At 44.3% G+C, this 12,821-nt stretch overlaps 1 protein-coding gene across 1 annotated transcript in view; it reads right to left on the bottom strand.

Annotated features, from left to right (window-relative positions):
• Positions 1 to 11,341, bottom strand: part of LOC135221662 (large ribosomal subunit protein eL21-like) — a 71,546-nt gene extending 60,205 nt beyond the window's left edge. The window contains exon 1 of the mRNA XM_064259361.1: positions 11,204 to 11,341. The gene's annotated coding sequence lies outside the window, so the exon portion shown is untranslated. The remainder of the gene's footprint in view (positions 1 to 11,203) is intronic.
• Between the last annotated feature and the right edge of the window lie 1,480 nt (positions 11,342 to 12,821).

The following is a 12,821-nucleotide window of genomic DNA, read 5'->3' on the forward strand; positions in this document are numbered from 1 at the left end:
CTACTTTAGAAATATCGTAATTGTTTTTCGGGGTAATTTGGTTGCAAAAAAAAAAAAAAGGGATAATTATACATGAATTAAATCAAATTTTTAAATAAAGTAAAAAATTTAAACTAAATAACGAGTAAAGTAAAACAGTTTAGGGAATAAAACTTTGCAGTTTCGTCGTCTGTCGTCGTCTGCTGTTCGAAATTGTGTTTATGGCGCGCGCGCTTAGAAACCAGGAACAGCAACGGGTTTAAAGTGCAATGTGGAGTGAACTGAGACCAAAATGTGTATAATAACAATCAAATAAGCACTGTGGAGTTTCAGTTGTGATGGCAGTAAGGATAAAAACCGCCGATTACAAGGTAAGAATGAATTCAGTTTCCAAACCATAACCCCGGGAATAACAAGTTTCATACTTTCACTAATATAGGCAACAGAATGTTGTTTTATTGTGCTGATTACAACTGCAATCTTGAGTAAGATCAATAAACGTTACATACATACGCTAACATTGTTCAAATGAGTGCTGGGAAGGCTGGGGAAAGATGGTGGCCGTCACTGATGAGAACCGTCCATGCAAAACGTAGCCGCCATATTGGATTTCAAAACTGCCTTGAAAACATATTTTACGAAGAGCTCACATGCTTATTTTAGTTCGTATGGGGCTTTCATATATCACAATATGTTGACGAAACTTCAGTCTTTTAAATGGTATGCTTAGAGTTGCAATTGTATTCATGTTTCACCAATTAAATATCGAGTGAATAAGACCCGTCTACCGTGATGAGGGTTGGCCTGTCGTGATGTTTCCCCCTATAATGTACTTTTTCGGAGGGTGGCAAGCGTTGAATGTAGGTGGCCTGGTTGGCCTGCCGTGGTGATCTACCCTATGTTTTGACTGAGAAAAATACAAATTTATTCAATAGCTAGCTTGTAAAAAATACTTGGTTATAAAAACTTGATTGACAACTAAGCAGCATGTCTACTATGGGTTTCAGAGACAGTGCAAGCACGTTTTTGGGCAATACCTATTTCTGTAACGAACACTCGTAACAGAACGAGATTTTGCTATAGTGCATTACACCCAGTGCCATAATTTATAAGGGTATCGTGAATCACTAATCGTAAAGAATAACGACACTTGTCCTTGTACCAAGAGACAAAAACTCCATTATGCAGAAATGGATATGAACACGTGTAAAAAGCTCCACCTACCCCCCCCCCTTCCATCGCCACCCCTTTCCTTCTCTGTTCCTGTGCCTTCCTTTCTCTCTCTCTCTCTCTCTGTTGCCATTCGGTTTGTGTTGACCCTCCCAACTGGGTATAAGACTATACACAAAACGTTGAAATTGGTGAAATTAGGCTATGTATTGGAAGTATATATACATAAATATTAAAGCAATTTTATCATTATTGCATTACTATGACAACTAGAATTCATGGAAACAGTTTATAATAATGAAACGGCGTATGTGTGAAGCCTCCACTAATGTGGCAACGATGATTTTGCCATTCTTTGCTCCAAATAACAAAATGCATAGAATAAAAGTTGTCCAGAATTCCAATATATACCAGAAAAGTCACTTATCCGACCATTTTACGCCAAAATACCATCCGCCGATATTTCCCGTGAAAATGATATTGTAATGATACAATTAAGTTTGTTCATACTTACCTGGCAGATATATATATAGCTGATAATTTCCGACACCGACAGAATTTAAAACTTACGACACACGTAGTGGGAGTCAGGTGGTTAGTACCCATTCCCGCCGCTGGGAGGCGGGTATCAGGAATCATTCCCATTTTCTATTCATAATTTTTATTTTCCACTGTCTCCTGAGGGGAGGTGGGCGGTACTTAATTATATATATCTGCCAGGTAAGTTATGAACAAACTTAATTGTATCATTACAATATCATTTTGTTCATGCAACTTACCTGTCAGATATATATATAGCTGAATCCCACCTTTGGTGGTGGGAGAGACAGAATAGAGGATTTAGGAAACACATATGTGCAGATAATTGATATCTTGATTCCTTACCTGTTAGCATAGCTGGCTTCGTGATTACTGCCACGTAAGTCTGCTTGTGCTACTAGAGTTGCCAGCAAGGTAGAGACCTATGAAGCTGGTGCACTCCAGATGATCTGTCAACAGGGGCGAGACCACGACGTGACTAGACATGGACCATACTAATGAGGGCAACGAGACAAAAATACCACCACCTGGCTTAGTTTACCAAAGGTATCCCACTTAACTAAGCTAATGGAAGGGAGACCCGCCCCAGGCGGTCACCCCACAACCATAAACACAAATTAAAAACCCCCCTAATCCCTAAAGGATAGGATGAGTGTTACCTCCTGCCCCCAAAACAGTGTCTGCAGCAATGTATGGTCCGAGGGAGAAGCAATTTTCGTATGTCACTTTCACCTCCCGCAGGTAGTGTGAAGCGAACACCGATTGCTTCTCCAAAAGTGTGGCATTCAAAATATCTTTGAGAGCCATATTTTTGTGAAAGGCTACCGAAGTAGCAATAGCTCTCACCTCGTGAGTCTTTTACTTTCAGAAGCTTTTAAATCACTGTCCACTACACTTATTATGCGCTTCTTGAATCGTATTCCTGATGAAGAACGCCAGTGTGCGTTTTTCGACATAGGAAGATCAGGTTTCCTCACTGAACACCACAAATTGTCCGATGAACCTCTGCAAGCTTTAGTTCTCTGCAGATAGAACTTTAGAGCCCTGACAGGACACAGGAATCTCTCACGTTCATTTCCCACTATATCTGACAACCCTTTGATTTCAAAGGACCTCGGCCACGGGTTGGAAGGATTCTCGTTCTTTGCTAAGAACATGGGACTTAAAGAACACACCGCACTACTTTCTGAAAAGCCAATCTGCTTGCTAATGGCCTGAATTTCGCTAACCCTCTTCGCCGTCGCCAGAGCGGTTAGGAAGATCGTTTTCTTCGTCAGATTCCTGATAGAAACTGACTGAAGCGGTTCGAAGTTACTCGACATCAAGTATTTGAGTACCACAATCCAAGTTCCACGAGGGTACTTTAGGCTGGACTACCTTCCTAGTCTCGAACGATCTAATGAGATCATGAATGTCCTTATTATTAGACAAATCGAGTCCTCTGTGTCTAAAGACTACAGAAAGCACGCTCCTGTAGCCTTTAATAGTTGGAACAGCCAACTTCACTTCTTCTCTCAGATGAAGAAGGAAGTCAGCTATCTGGCTCACAGAGGTTGTGGTGGAGGAAATGCCCTTCTTCCTGCACCAGGATCTGAAGACAGCCCACTTCGATTGGTACATAGCGATCGAGGAGGGCCTCCTTGCGGTGGCAATCGCCTTCGCCACAGGTCTTGAAAAACCCCTCGCTCTGGCCAACTTCTTGATAGTCTGAACGCAGTCAGACTCAGAGCGGGGAGGTTTTTGTGGTACCTCTCGAAGTGGGGCTGTCTGAGTAGATCTTTCCTTAAGGGTAGAGTCCTCGGAAAGTCTACCAGGAAGGACATCACCTCTGTGAACCAGTCGGCTGCCGGCCAGAAGGGGGCGATGAGTGTCATCCTCGCTCCTTCCGATGCCGCAAACTTCCTCATCACTTCCCGAGGATCTTGAGCGGGGAAAAGCGTATATGTCTAGGGGCCCGACCAACTCCAAAGTAGGGCGTCTACTGCGACTGCTCCCGGGTCCAGAACTGGGGAGCAATAGAGTTGAAGTCTTCTCGTCCTGGACGTTGCGAAGACATCCACCTGTGGACAGCCCCACAGGTTCACAGCGACTGGCAAACCTCTTGGTGAAGGGTCCACTCTGTTGGCAACAGCTGTCCCCGCCGACTGAGAAGGTCCGCCACCGAACATTCTGTACTCCTGACACGAACCTTGTCAGGATCGTGACTTCTTGCGCTTTTGCCCACAAAAGGAGTTCCTTTGCGATGGCAAACAGAGAAGGCGAGTGAGTTCCCCCTTGATTTCTTAGGTATGCCAGCGCTGTGGTGTTGTCCGAATTGATCTGAACTACTTTGCCGGATACTTCTTCCTGGAAAAACCTGAGAGCCAGATAAATGGCTGACAGCTCTTTCAGATTGATGTGCCAGGACACCTGTTCCCCTCTCCAGGTGCCCGACACTTCTTTCCCTCTAGTGTTGCTCCCCAACCCGTGGACGACGCGTCGGAAAACAACACTAGGTCGGGGTTCCGAAGTTTGAGGGAGAGCCCTTCTGCGAGCTTCCGAGGAATCTGACCACACCCCCAACTTAGGTGATCCTTCACCTCTCTCGTTAAACACAAGATCGCCTCCAGATCTTGCTTGTTCTTCCAACTGTTGGCTAGGAAGAATTGAAGAGGTCTGAGGTGGAGCCTTCCCAGAGAAACAAACTTCTCCAGTGAGGAAATGGTCCCCAGCAAACTCATCCATTCCCTCACCGAGCATGTTTCCTTCCCCAGAAAGGTCGCCACTTTCTCCAAGCATTGAAGTTGTCGCCCCTGGGACGGAAAAGCCCGAAAAGCCACTGAGTCCATCTGAATCCCCAGATAGACTAAAGATTGAGACGGAGTCAAATGCGACTTTTCGAGGTTTACCAGAAGCCCCAGGGACTTTGCTAAACGTCATGGTCGTGTGCAGGTCCTCCACACGACCGTTTCCGCGATGAAGCTCGAATAATAAGCCAGTCGTCTAGGTAGAGAGAGATCCGTATATTCTCCAAATGAAGCAGCCTTGCCACGTTCTTCATGAGAATGGTTGAAAACCATCGGCGCTGTGGTCAGACCGAAGCAAAGTGCCCTGAATTGGAATACCTTCCCCTTCAGGACAAATCGCAGGTATTTCCTTGATTGGGGATGGATGGGGACGTGAAAATACGCGTCTTGGAGGTCTAGTGAGACCATCCAATCCCCGGTCTCAAAGCTGACAGCACCGATTGAGTCGTCTCCATCTTGAATTTCTTCTTTATCACGAAGAGATTTAGGCTGCTGACATCGAGGACGGGTCGCCACCCCCCCGAATGTTTCGGCACCAGGAACAGGCGGTTGTAAAACCCTGGCGATTCCAGGTCGAAGACCTGTTCCACCGCTTGCTTCTCGATCATTTGTTCCAGCAGATCGAAAAGCACTTTCTGCTTCTCTCCTCGATAAGAGGGAGACAAATCCTTTGGTGTTGAGGATAGCGGGGGTGACTTCAAGAACGGGATCCTGTACCCTTTCCTCACGACATCCAGCGACCAAGGGTCGGCATCTCTCTCTTCCCAGGCTTTCGCGAATCGAAGAAGCCTGGCTCCTACCGGCGTCTGAAGGACTTCCGAATCACTTCCTACTCTTTGACGGAGCAGGGGTTTTTCCTCTGGAAGAGCCTCTTCCTCGGGAGGCTGCTTTCGAGGAAGGTCCAGCACGAAAGGGCTTCGATTCCTTGGCAAACGAAGCTCCAGAAGATGAAGCAGCTGCTGGCCTTCTAGAAGACTGAGCCAGAAGATCTTGCGTCGCCTTTTCCTGAAGGCTTGAAGCTATGTCCTTAACCATAGCCTGGGGGAAGAGATGGTCTGAGAAAGGAGCGAAAAGCAAGTCCGCCTTTTGCGTTGGAGAGACGGATTTGGCCGTGAAATTACAAAAGAGCGCTCTCTTCTTGAGAATCCCTGAGCTAAAGTGCGTAGCCAACTCCTCAGAACCATCCCTGACGGCCTTGTCCATACAAGAAAGAACGCTGGACAGCTCCCCCAGACTAATAGTATCAGAACTCCTTGACCTGGCATCTAAAACTCCAAGACACCAGTCGAGAAAGTTGAAGACCTCTAGCGTCCTGAAGAGGCCTTTTAGGTGAAAGTCGAACTCGTTATGGGTCCAAGTGACTTTTGATGAAGACAGAAGGGCTCTTCTGGAGGCGTCTACGATGCTCCCGAAGTCACCTTGAGCAGAGGCTGGTAGTTTAACGCCTATGTCTTCTCCTGTCTCATACCACATGCCTCCTTTACCGCAGTCTTTTGAAGGCGGTAAAGCTAAAGAGGACTTTCCTGACGCTTTCCTCTTCTCCATCCACTCATGGACTTTCCGGAACGCTTGCTTCGTGGAAAGCGACTTCTTCATTTTAATGAACCCCGATGTCTTCGTTGCCTTAAAAGAAGAAAATTGAGAAGGAGGAGTACGAGGGGCTTCCGGTTGAAAAGTTTCTCCGAACTCCGACTGTAGAAGACGCATCAAAACTTTATAGTCCGATGAGACAGTAGCTGGTTGCTGTTCTTCCTCTGCTTCTACTAAATCATCGCTAACTCCTTCCTCAGAAACTGGAGAAGTAGGAGGAAACTCTGAAGAAAACTGACGAACAGGAAGGGTTCCTTCATCCACCTGAACTTGCATTGTTGAGGAACTGGTGTCTACCAGCGCGCGCTTGGCGTCCGAATCCACACGTTTGGCGCCGACGGGTGCGCGCTCGACATCTACCAACACACGCTTGGCGTCCACTGGCGCGCACCGAGCGTCCACTAGTGCACGCTTGGCTTCCACTGGTGCGCGCCGAGCGTCAGTCAGCGAGCGGCTGCCGCTCACTGGTGCACGTTTATCAAACAAAACAGGTGCGCGTTATTTGGCGGCACCTGCAAGCACGCTCCACTTCGCATCGCAGAAGCGCGCTCAGCGTCCACCACTCGCTTGCGAACATACGAAGACTTGCGAGCGGGAGATATTTCATCCTGAGAGCGAGAAGCGAACTTCTCACCTCCTCTAGAGAGCTGCTGGGGAGCAGAACGAACTCTAGAGGGAGACTCGAACGAAGAGAGAGGCGAGCGAGGAGAAAGAGCGGGTCTTGACTTCTTCACAGGAAGCTTCTCATCCTTCCTACGACGCGGAAGAGACTCTCTAGCAGCAAGAGCGTCCTGAAGTTGCTGCTGCAGTGACTGAATCATCCTCTTGTTTGGCGAATCTTCCTGCTCCGGGGAGGGACTGATCCTGTGAGCAGGAGAGCGGCGAGGGGACGCCTCCCTCCTCCTCCCAGGTACGGCCTCTTCCCGAGCTCTGGAGCGACTGTATCGCTCGCACGAGCTAACTGAATCCAAGTCCGAAGACTCTCTACGCCTTTTCTGCGGCGGAAAAGCAGCGAACGCACTGTCAGGCGAAGATCGCAAAAGCGGAGAACTAGGACGTGAAGCGTCAACATTACGCGCCGTCCTTTTCAGCGGACGTGAAGCACCTTGAGAACTCCACCCTTTACGTGGGGATGAAGCCTCTGATGACGAAAAACACTCCTTGAGGAGACGTGCACGCGCACGCTCCCTGGCAGTCTGGGGATTTTCATCAGTCACTGCCGAAGGCACGTCAGATCGGTGGGGGTTCCTTGTAACCCTCCTTCGGCTTTCGACATGCTCCCTCCCCAGGTCCTGGGAGTCAAGCAGAGGTCCAGGCCTAGAGCGAAACGAGGACCGATCTGACGCACCCTCCACTACACAAGGGGTATCACTGCACTTTTGCACGTCACTTTTGCTCTCAAGAGCCAACACTTTCGATTCTAGATTACGAATCGATTCCAATATTAAGGATAAAGTATTACTCTCTACAGACACTGCTTCAGGGCCCGGAGGCAAAACTACAGGGTTAGGAGCATTAACAGAAGGAGGGTTAACAGGAGAAACATTAATTTCTTGCACGCCTGAAATACTCCTGGAGGAAGACCTCCTTAACCTATCCTTTTCAAGTTTCCTAAGATAGGTCTCATACGCCTTCCACTCAGAATCTGTTAGTCTTTCGCACTCCTTGCAACGGCTTTCATACACACATTCATGCTCCCTGCAACTCTTACATACCGTATGTGGGTCTACTGAAGCTTTCAGTAGCCTACCTCTACAATCAGTTCTAGAGCAGAACCTAGCGCTAGCTGAACTAGACCCTGACATATTATTCCAAGAAAAGTCCAAACCAAAATCAAATCAATCCACTAATAACGTGTGCCTAGCCACCGATCCAATCAATTAATCCAAAAAAGAACCAAAAGGGATACTCAAGTAGCAAAAAGTTTCCAAATCCAGACGGAGGTGCTGTAAACAGATGTTCACAACACCGGCGACAGAAAAATTATGAATAGAAAATGGGAATGATTCCTGATACCCGCCTCCCAGCGGCGGGAATGGGTACTAACCACCTGACTCCCACTACGTGTGTCGTAAGTTTTAAATTCTGTCGGTGTCGGAAATTATCAGCTATATATATATCTGACAGGTAAGTTGCATGAACAAACTAATATTTTTCAAAGTACCCACTTGATGTGAAGGCTGACACGGCGGTCCGTGCTCCCGTAGTTCTTGAGTTGGCCGCGGACAGGCGCTGTACGTCGGCCCGCCCCCAACGCGGGAAATTTTAAACCAAACCAATCCTGTATCAGGTTGACCCAGGTCATTCCCAAGGGACATGGATTAACTTCCTCCCAACCAATAAAAACGTGTCCCATGAATATGAATCAGACAATCATACCTGCAGTCACAAAATTTGCCCTTTCTGTTCTACACCGCCGCCATGGATAGAACTCATTCCGTATTGTTTCCGAAAAGTGTTACTGCTGACCAGTTTGATCAATATACAAATTTGTATATTGGTATCCTTCTGAGTTTTTAAGAAAACACGGACGAATTTATAAGAAGTGGCTATATAGGGAAGGGCTACTTGGGGACTATTCGGGGGAATGCACATCATGCAACACAGCGAACCGACGATTCATGAAACATGGGACTAGCGAGGCCACGGGCCCAAGCGATATACATGTGGCGATGTACAAACAGTAAGTGTGGTAAGAAGGTATCAGTTCGGCACGGATCGTTTTCTGAAATTAATCAACGTATCTACCCGCTCAAAAGCCGCCCGACATCCCCCATCTCAAATTGGATTTCCCGGCCCGAAACAATAAGGCCAGGACCTTCTACCAGCAAGACACGTGATCCCTCACCCGTTCCAAAGAGGCCGAGACTGATGCCTTCTTCTACCCCTTCATGGTCGTCAGACAGCAGCGACTTTGAAATGTGAATAAGGTAAGTTGTATATTAATGTTTGTTAGCCTTAAAACTAGTGTTTGGGTTAGTTCGAAGCCAGTACCGAAGCACGTGTTCGAAACAGTACTGTTTCGGTTAGTTCGAAGCCTGTACCGGAGCACGTGTTCGAACAGTAAGGCCGTGACGAACGATGAAGGTGTTCAATGTTGAAGTTATGGTGGGGAGAAACAGGCTAGTCGTGGTTTTTTGTATGTACTGTGGCTAATTCACTGTAACCTCTGTGGTTAGCGCGCGCAGCGCAATATTACCTCTTGCCAGAACATGTCTCGCCTGCCAAGAATCTTTAAAAATGCGGATAAGGCGCGTAGCGCCGTTCCGCCACGGCCTACTGTAAGCTCTGTGGTTAGCGCGCGCAGCGCAATATTACCTCTTGCCAGAACATGTCTCGCTGCCAAGAATCTTTAAAAATGCGGATAATATAATGTCGGTTAGTGGTAGATAGCCTAGCCTACGTCAACCTTGAATGCAGAGTAAGGGGTCGGAGCCTATGTTGGTTAGTGGTAGCCTAGTCTAGAAGTTTTACATGTAGGCTAGCCGTTCTAAAGTTTTGCAATGTAAGTGGTCTTAGCCTAGCCTAGCCTACGTCAACCTTGAATGCAGAGTAAGGGGTCAAATTTTTGCATTAAGTGCCACAGTTCTGGGCCTCATAACCGGGAATTGAGAGTTACGTTCGCCGTGAAAGTCGTTCGCCGCTTCCCCCACCCAAAAACCCCGGTTTCCCAATGGGTCCCCCATTACCGTTTGATGTTTTTTAGGCTTTTTTTTTACTGGGGCAATTACAAAAAAGGGCAATAAACGTTATTCTCAGATATTTTTCCCGCGAAAATCGCTCGTCCCCGGATCTGTAGTGGCTCCAAGGTTACATTTATTTCTGGCATACGATTATTAAAGAAATCCGTAGTCGTTCCTCTATGCACTTATCCGTAGTCGTTCCTCTATGGTTTTCGGCAGCCAGATGTACGAAAACGTTAGAAACATTTGATTGTATCTACTTTAGAAATACCTGTAATTTTTCGGGGTAATTTGGTTGCAGAAAAGGGATAATATACATGAATTAAATCAAAATTTTTAAATAACAAAGTAAATTTAAACTAAATAACGAGTAAAGTAAACAATTTAGGGAATAAAACTTTGCAGTTTCGTCGTGTTGTTCGTAACTGTTTGTGGCGCGCGCGCTTAGAAACCAGGAACAGCAACGGGTTTAAAGTGCAATGTGGAGTGAACCGAGACCAAAATGTGCATAATAACAATCAAATAAGCACTGTGGAGTTTCAGTTGTGATGGCAGTAAGGATAAAAACCACCGATTAGCTACAAGGCAAGAATGAATTCAGTTCAAACCATAACCCCAGGAATAACAAGTTTCATACATTCACTAATATAGGCAACAAAATGTTGTTTTATTGTGCTGATTACAGCTGCAATCTTGAGTAAGATCAATAAACGTTACATATATATGCTAACATTGTTCAAATGAGTGCTGGGAAGGCTGGGGAAAGATGGTGGCCGTCACTGATCAGAACCTCCCATGCAAAACGTAGCCGCCATATTGGATTTCAAAACTGCCTTGAAAACATATTTTACGAAGAGCTCACATGCTTATTTTAGTTCGTATGGGGCTTTCATATATCACATTATGTTGACGAAACTTCAGTCTTTTAAATGGTATGCTTAAGAGTTGCAATTGTATTCTTGTTTCACCAATTAAATATCGAGTGAATAAGACCCGTCCACCGTGATGAGGGTTGGCCTGCCGTGGTGTTTTACCCTAAATAGGGTAAATCACCACAGCATTGGCCTCTACCGTAACCTTCCCTATGGACTTCGGTAACGGAAAAAGAGCGAGTCTAAGACACTCTTAGTTACGTTGGACTTGGCAAGTTAACAACAAATCACACGTTAATGTATTAAATAATGCTTATATGGGGCAGAATTTAGTACAGCATTAAGAGAGACTCTAAACATCCTACGAAAACAATCACGTTCACTTAGGGGATTTGATCCACGCGACCGACCTCAAGTTCACATTAATACCATAAATAAATCATAGGTTAAGACTTATATTATATGGAATCCCTGGTAATTACGTCATCTTTACTTCCGTTGGGTCAAAAACTGGCATTTGCGATTATTAATTACCCAACAACGAAAAGATCTTTCCAAGATTTACAAAGGTAACTTTACTTACATGCTTTCCACCACTGAAGAGACTCAACCCTGGTGGCAACTTTTGGAACTACCTCGTTCTTATTCTACCGTACAAAATTACATAAACCACACTTCTTGCATGTTTTTCTAGTTAAATTTACTTAAGCTTATCTTCCCTCTTACATCTTTCGTAAGATTAAATAAAGCGACTTTTTAATTTTTCTCTTTGATGTTACATTTTTGTAAGTCTTCCCTCATATCTTTTCAAAATTGAATATAACTCGTTTGAACTATGCGGCGCCTGGAAAATGTGTGAATTATCATCTCGCGGATAGAACGTCAGTTTGAGAGAGTGCATATGCTTCATAATTCGTACTAACAATCTAAACAATAAACTTATTGAAACAAGCATGTTAAATAATCTCAATTATATAGTTTTCAATGGTAGCAAATTCCTGTATAAGTAAAATTCCTATGGCCAGAAATTATTAAAGATTAAATGCATCGAAAAGTTGTAAGCGTTCTCATGCAACATAACTTGCCAGACCCTTCAAAAGTTATAAATAACATGTATTTATTCAATTCATCTCTCTGAAAGCAATTATTGTCAGACCGTAAGATCAAAAGAACCTTACAGCTTTATCTCGTACTTTCATAGCAAACATGAAATTTTATCTGCCACCGAGTACTCATTTATGGCTTATTTATATACATAATAATCTTTCTCATTATGGCATCACCTTTATTTATTTACGTGGAGGTGTCGTAACTTAATATAAAATGAAATCCTAAACTGACAGAATATCTCAAATCTATTGCTTCTCTTCAGTGCTTGGCACATAATATTTCATAATCTGTGTGCCAGAAACTTAAAACTCTTTATCCATTTTTTAATGCACTAATGTTGTAAATTTAAAGACCTGTGAGCGAATGACAACAAAGAGAACGGACATGTTGGACATTTCTCATTCTAGGACGTGGAATGATTCTTTACACAATTTCCACAACGCTAATAAAAGAAGTACGTTTGTGGGATATAGTTTATAATGATAAGCATACTATACTTATTTAAATTATAAAATAGTATCTTCATAAGTACCAAAATAATCTGATGTTTTGCTTTTGTAATGTATTCTGTGGATCATTGATACCAGACGCTGCAAAACATGAAGCCAGCAAACAACGATACCGGCAAACATTAACAACACGTAATTATAATCGTGATTCGCGAATAGTATTTCACAAGAGGCAAAGTTACAACGAATTGCCGGGTAATCATTATTAGGGCAGTACACACAAAATATTATCATCAAGCAATTCTATATCGCGAATAGTATTTCAAAGTACTCGACTGCTTTACCAGCAGTCCTTTATGGAACATGAATAATAAATATACGAAAAACCGAGACAAGACAAAGTTACAACGAATAGTGGGTAATGGCTGGGCAGTACACACACTTACCATTTATATATATATATATATATATATATATATATATATATATATATATATATATATATATATGTGTGTGTGTGTGTGTGTGTGTGTGTGTGTGTGTGTGTGTATGTATATATATATATATATATATATATATATATATATATATATATATATATATTATATTATATAAACCAACACACTCCATGACTAAACCATC

This window comes from Macrobrachium nipponense, chromosome 3 (genome assembly GCF_015104395.2).
Source record: "Macrobrachium nipponense isolate FS-2020 chromosome 3, ASM1510439v2, whole genome shotgun sequence".
Classification (NCBI taxonomy): domain Eukaryota; kingdom Metazoa; phylum Arthropoda; class Malacostraca; order Decapoda; family Palaemonidae; genus Macrobrachium; species Macrobrachium nipponense.